The following is a 6,540-nucleotide window of genomic DNA, read 5'->3' as shown; positions in this document are numbered from 1 at the left end:
GACGATAACATGGCAAAATGTCCCAAACAATTTCACCAAAATCTCCAGATTTTAGCTAAAATTTCCGGAAAATAAAAACTCGTCCATCTTTAATAGGAACATTGGAGAACTCTTTTTTTTTTTTACAAATCGAATATCTCCATAAACATTGATTGGTGAATGGCGTGCCGCTGATCTGCAGATAAGGATTGTACAAGGTTTCATGTATATCTGTAGTAACAGCATAGCCCTCTCATTCGGCTCCATCTGTCAGTACAGGGGAACGGTCTGAAATTGGAAGTGAGGTCTCTGTGCCTGCTATGATGTAAGCATATTACTGATTATGAAGAACTGAAGACATTCCTCTGGGGATAGAAGGCTTCCAACAAATACATATGTGTATACTTTACAATACTCTGCAAAGGAAGGTCGTTTTCAATCATGTTATAAATCATGGAATACTGAAACCATTTTTTTTTTTTGTCTTAAAAGAAAAGTTCATAATCATTTATTGGTCCTTGACTAAAATTAAGAGAGACAACAATTCCGATACACTGCAAAGAATAAAAGCCCCTGGGCTGCCCACGAATAGCTCAGTGCTTCTGACTTCCAACATTGCTGGAGATTCTTCAGCTGCTTCTCTTTCCTCTTAAAGCTGAATTCAAGGCAGAAAGCTAAATACACAGATAAAATAAATAAATGAGGTTCTATTACCTAACAAAGATTTGTTTGTCTGTCAATCCAGTCCTGTGATTTACACAGCTCTGACATACAGTACAGTCTGGTCTGGCAGAGTCAGGAACCTGGTTTCAGAAGGCTGCACAATAGCATTGCATTGTTGCACCTCAGTGCCCCAAAATGTTGAATTTTTTGCAGTGTATTATTATTATAATACAGGATTTATATAGCGCCAACAGTTTGCGCAGCGCTTTACAATATAAGGGGGACAGTACAATTAAAATACATTTCAGTACAGAAGGAATAGGAGGGCCTGGCTTGTGGAGCTTACAATCTAAAGGAAGGGGGAGGTGATACAAAAGGTGATAGCTGCGGGAGATGATCTGGTGGAGGTGATTCAAGTACAGTTCTTAGGTGGAGGTGGAGTAGGCTTTCCTGAAGAAGTGAGTTTTCAAAGACCGCCTAAAGGCAGAGAGGGTGGGGGCTGACCATACATGCTGTGGTAGGGAGTTCCAGAGGATGGGAGAGGCTCTGGAGAAGTCCTGGAGGTGGGAGGAGGTGATGAGGGAGCTAGAGAGGAGGATATCATGGCTTGGACACTGAAGAAGTTGGAGTAACATAACCCCCAGCATTGGTGTTGGTGGCTGCAGGAGTAACCCCCAACATTAGTGTTAGCACTATTAACATTAACACATAATGGTGGTCAGTGGCTGTGAAAGCTAATCCACCAACCTTCCCCTGTATTGTTAATCAGTGGCAGTGAAATGTAATCCCACCCACCCTTCACTGATGGTCATAACAGTGAAAGTTAACCCCCATTCCCTTCCTCTGCCTTGAGGGTCATAGCAAGTTAACCCTCCAATCCCCTTCTGCATTGGTGGTCATGGCAGTGAAAGTGTTTCTCGCAGGATCAACAGGTATTTTCTGAAAATATGTTAGGAAACAAATGCAGCCACCATAACTAGGGACTGGTAAGCTTCTTGGCCTTTTGGTTAAGATCAAGTGTAGTATCTTTTCTCATTAGTGGTCAGTAGGGCTGGGCTGGCTAGCTGTATATTATCCCTAGTGGTATAATGAGGGTCCTGAGGAACCTTCCTCGTGGGAAGGAATCTGAATTGGGTGCCCACTGGATAAGGTGGCGGTCGGTATTACTTCTCTAGTGTGGAGGGACCTGAGGGGCTAGTGCCTCCGGATATGAGCAGTGCTACCTTGTCTGGCCAGCGGTTGAGAAAGCAGAGAGCCTGCTGTGTTAGGTGCCTCTTGGGAGTGGTGACTTGAGGGTGCTCTTAGTATCACTATGAGTGAGATAATGGACACTAGGCCACAACACCACATACTCATAGGATTGTGGGTCTTTGGGCCTACGCTGAAGTCTAGAAGGAGGATATGCAGCCCTTAGGTTCTGTCCTACACTGCCTTGGAGGGGGTCAGTCTTAGGGAGAGCTGCTCACCACAAGATGATTCCACATTGTAGTGAAGGTACACTCGCTATTTTATTTCACAACCCGAATTTGCGTAATTAATATGGGGCTATCTTCCTCCTTTCCGGGCTATGTACAGTGCATGGTAAGTGGTGTCCAGCATGTCCCCTTGAGAACTTCAACATATGACGAAACGCATAGGGGGCATGGCCAAAACACTGTGACGTCAACACGCATGTCGGCTTTTACCTATTCTCCTTAAACTGGATTAAAGGATTTCACCTGATATTCCATCACGTGGAATCGGACGTTTTCACTTTTGATGATTTTATTTGGACTTTTTCATTTTCAATGAGCACATCTATTTTCATAGTCTTCACCTTACTGATTTTTTTATGTTTATATCTGTTTGTTGTCATATGGATTCATACCTATCTAACATATTTGTTTAACTAATTTTTGGTGATTTAGCGCTACTTTATTGATGACATTTTACTTTTATGCCTATTTATCAGAATATATGGGTAGCTGCTTTTTCCCTTTTGGAGTCTTTTGTTGTAAGCGCTGTCTTTTTTAGTAGATTCCCTCACTTAGTACTTGGTGCAGGAGTGGACTGACCATTTGGAAACTTGGGCACTGCCCGAGGGCCCGGGGTCAGTGGGGGGCCCCATGAGATGCCTCTGGTACCTTTTTCATAGGATTTTTTGAGTTTGGGCAAGGACACAGGGGCCCCGTGATCCCCTATTGCCGGGGGGCTCCATGAGTTGTCAGTCTGCCCCTGACTTGGAGATCAGCCTTGGCTGATCATGAGGAAAGAGGTCTGCTGGGACCAGTAGACTAGAGTGTGCCTTGGCCCTTTTGGAATTATTAAGCCACAAGATGGTGGTTAGGGAAAGGGTCCTCCTTTGAAGGGGACCATATGACACACCCTAGTGCACTTTTGTGGTTCATTTTGGTGTTTGTTTTTGCACACTGCACTCTGGTACCTTTTTCATAGGCTTTTTTGAGTTTAGGCAAGGACACAGGGGCCTCATGATCCCCTATTGCCCGGGGGCCCCATGAGTTGTCAGTCCGCCCCTGACTTGGTGATCAGCCTTGGCTGATCATGAGGAAAGAGGTCTGCTGGGACCAGTAGACTAGAGTGTGCCTTGGCCCTTTTGGGATTATTACGCCACAAGATGGGGGTTAGGGAAAGGGTCCTCCTTGGAAAGGGACCATATGACACACCCTAGCGCACTTTCGTGGTTCATTTTGGTGTTTGTTTTTGCACACTGCACCACAGGCTCGAAAAACAAAAGAAAAAAAAACTCTAAGGACTGGTAAGCTGCAATTCCCTACATTTGTTCTTGGGTTTAGATATCTGTTAAAAGACTTAATGGAGGAAAAAGAGGCGTTCATTGTTTTTGGTTAACATAGACCCTAACTATGTCACTGCAGTGGTAACAGATATTTGTTTTGTTTGCGTACGGCGACATTGGCCACACAACGCCGAGGGAAAGGTTTTTTCAGGATGCAGAAGAAATTTGGTTATGGGACTCAGGAACAGTATCATAGTTCATCTAGTCTAAAATGGGCACATTAAGTCATAAAAAGGCAATTTGCATAATTACAGAAAGGGGAAAAAGCTGATTTGGTGAAGCACTAAGTAGCCGATGAAAACAAACAGAGCCCTTGGTCTAGCTTTGAACCACGGGGTAGGTGAACGGGATGAGATCACCGAGACCCAGGTGCAGGAATGAAAATAAACATCTTGAAATTGTCAATGTGCTCGCCCTGCGTTCCTCCATGTATTGCAAGTAACCTTATAATGTCATACGAAACCTGGCAAGGGATACCTCATCACGCTCGGAGAGGGGATCAAGTCATTGGAATCCAGACGATGCTAAACAATGCAGGCTTGGCTGACACTGAGCAGATTAATGATCCAAGTTATTCTATGATAGGTTTAACAGTCTACACTGGCTGACTTGGAGCTGCGCTGTGCACCTGGAGCTGCGCTTTTCTCTCCTCAACTGTTATTTGCAGATTTTTACAGTAATTAGACCCTGACCTCCAAGCATACATACAAAATATATAATAGAATGAATTATATATAATATAATATGCAATATAATTATATTTTAAGATTGTGCTTATGATTGGTAAATACTATATAGCTAGTGTATGTGAATATTCTGTATGTTCCTAGCCAGCCAGCAGGTGGAGCTCTGGGCTTCTGTTCACATTTTCCCAAGGACGCCTTAGCTCCTTTGTTGAAAAAAAAAAACCTGCTGGTGACAGAGCTCAATAGCTAAAGCTGATTTGATTTGCGTACAAGAAAGGGCTCTGTATAAAATATATAAATCTAAATCGATAAAAGCCAATGCTTGCTTTTTTGCTGGTTAAGTGTGTAACTGGACTAGAACTTGGAATAGTAAAGTAGAACTAAAGGCAAAATGTTTTCCTTTTGGATAGAGGAAGGGAGGATTACAACCGCTGTCACTACTGTAACAATTATCATTGGGTTTATCCTGGTTCTATAAAGTGTATTGTTTGGAGTGCAGCCGATCGGAGTTCCTTTGTTCTCATCTATGCAGCACACGAGCTGGTCTAGCACCTACAGGAGGAGTTGTGCTTGGAGACTGGGAGTCTCTCTACCTTGAGCAGCGGTAAACATATACAACCAATGTCATGTTTTTGGTTTTTTTCTCTATTGCTAACTGTGTCTCATTAGGGAGATTTCTTGTCACTTCTGTGCGTTAAATACAGAGTGCAGGATTCAGGAATGCGTTACATACAGAGTGCAGGATTCAGGAATGTGTTACATACAGAGTGCAGGATTTAGGAATGCGTTACATACAGAGTGCAGGATTCCGGAATGCGTTACATACAGAGTGCGGGATTCAGGAATGCATTACATACAGAGTGCAGGATTCAGGAATGCATTACATACAGAGTGCAGGATTCAGGAATGCATTACATACAGAGTGTGGGATTCAGGAATGCATTACATACAGAGTGCAGGATTCAGGAATGCGTTACATACAGAGTGCAGGATTCAGGTATGCGTTACATACAGAGTGCAAGATTCAGGAATGCCTTACATACAGAGTGCAGGATTCAGGAATGCGTTACATACAGAGTGCAGGATTCCGGAATGCGTTACATACAGAGTGCAGGATTCAGGAATGCATTACATACAGAGTGCGGGATTCAGGCATGCATTACATACAGAGTGCGGGATTCAGGTATGCGTTACATACAGAGTGCAAGATTCAGGAATGCCTTACATACAGAGTGCAGGATTCAGGAATGCGTTACATACAGAGTGCAGGATTCAGGAATGCGTTACATACAGAGTGCAGGATTCAGGAATGCCTTACATACAGAGTGCAGGATTCAGGAATGCGTTACGTACAGAGTGCAGGATTCAGGTATGAGTTTCGTACAGAGTGCAGGATTCAGGAATGCGTTACATACAGAGTGCAGGATTCAGGAATGCGTTACGTACAGAGTGCGGGATTCAGGAATGCATTACGTACAGAGTGCGGGATTCAGGAATGCGTTACGTACAGAGTGCAGGATTCAGGAATGCGTTACATACAGAGTGCAGGATTCAGGAATGTGTTACGTACAGAGTGCAGGATTCAGGAATGCGTTACGTACAGAGTGCAGGATTCAGGAATGCGTTACGTACAGAGTGCAGGATTCAGGAATGCGTTACATACAGAGTGCAGGATTCAGGAATGCGTTACATACAGAGTGCAGGATTCAGGAATGCGTTACATACAGAGTGCAGGATTCAGGAATGCGTTACGTACAGAGTGCAGGATTCAGGAATGCGTTACATACAGAGTGCAAGATTCAGGAATGCCTTACATACAGAGTGCAGGATTCAGGAATGCGTTACGTACAGAGTGCAGGATTCAGGAATGCGTTACGTACAGAGTGCAGGATTCAGGAATGCGTTACGTACAGAGTGCAGGATTCAGGAATGCGTTACGTACAGAGTGCAGGATTCAGGAATGCGTTACATACAGAGTGCAGGGTTCAGGAATGCGTTACATACAGAGTGCAAGATTCAGGAATGCCTTACATACAGAGTGCAGGATTCAGGAATACGTTACATACAGAGTGCAGGATTCAGGAATGCGTTACATACAGAGTGCAGGATTCAGGAATGCCTTACATACAGAGTGCAGGATTCAGGAATGCGTTACGTACAGAGTGCAGGATTCAGGTATGAGTTTCGTACAGAGTGCAGGATTCAGGAATGCGTTACGTACAGAGTGCAGGATTCAGGAATGCGTTACGTACAGAGTGCGGGATTCAGGAATGCATTACGTACAGAGTGCAGGATTCAGGAATGCGTTACATACAGAGTGCAGGATTCAGGAATGCGTTACGTACAGAGTGCGGGATTCAGGAATGCATTACGTACAGAGTGCGGGATTCAGGAATGCGTTACGTACAGAGTGCGGGA

At 44.0% G+C, this 6,540-nt stretch overlaps 1 pseudogene; it reads left to right on the top strand.

Moving 5' to 3' along the window:
* Positions 1-1,629: 1,629 nt before the first annotated feature.
* On the top strand, positions 1,630-1,752 carry LOC149450224 (U2 spliceosomal RNA; annotated as a pseudogene).
* Positions 1,753-6,540: the final 4,788 nt, after the last annotated feature.

This window comes from Staurois parvus, unplaced genomic scaffold (assembly GCF_062004578.1).
Source record: "Staurois parvus isolate SC_StPar_1 unplaced genomic scaffold, SC_StPar_1.0 ptg000578l, whole genome shotgun sequence".
Classification (NCBI taxonomy): domain Eukaryota; kingdom Metazoa; phylum Chordata; class Amphibia; order Anura; family Ranidae; genus Staurois; species Staurois parvus.
The sequence above is the reverse complement of the archived record's forward strand: the minus strand, read 5'-3'. Positions and strand labels throughout refer to the sequence as shown.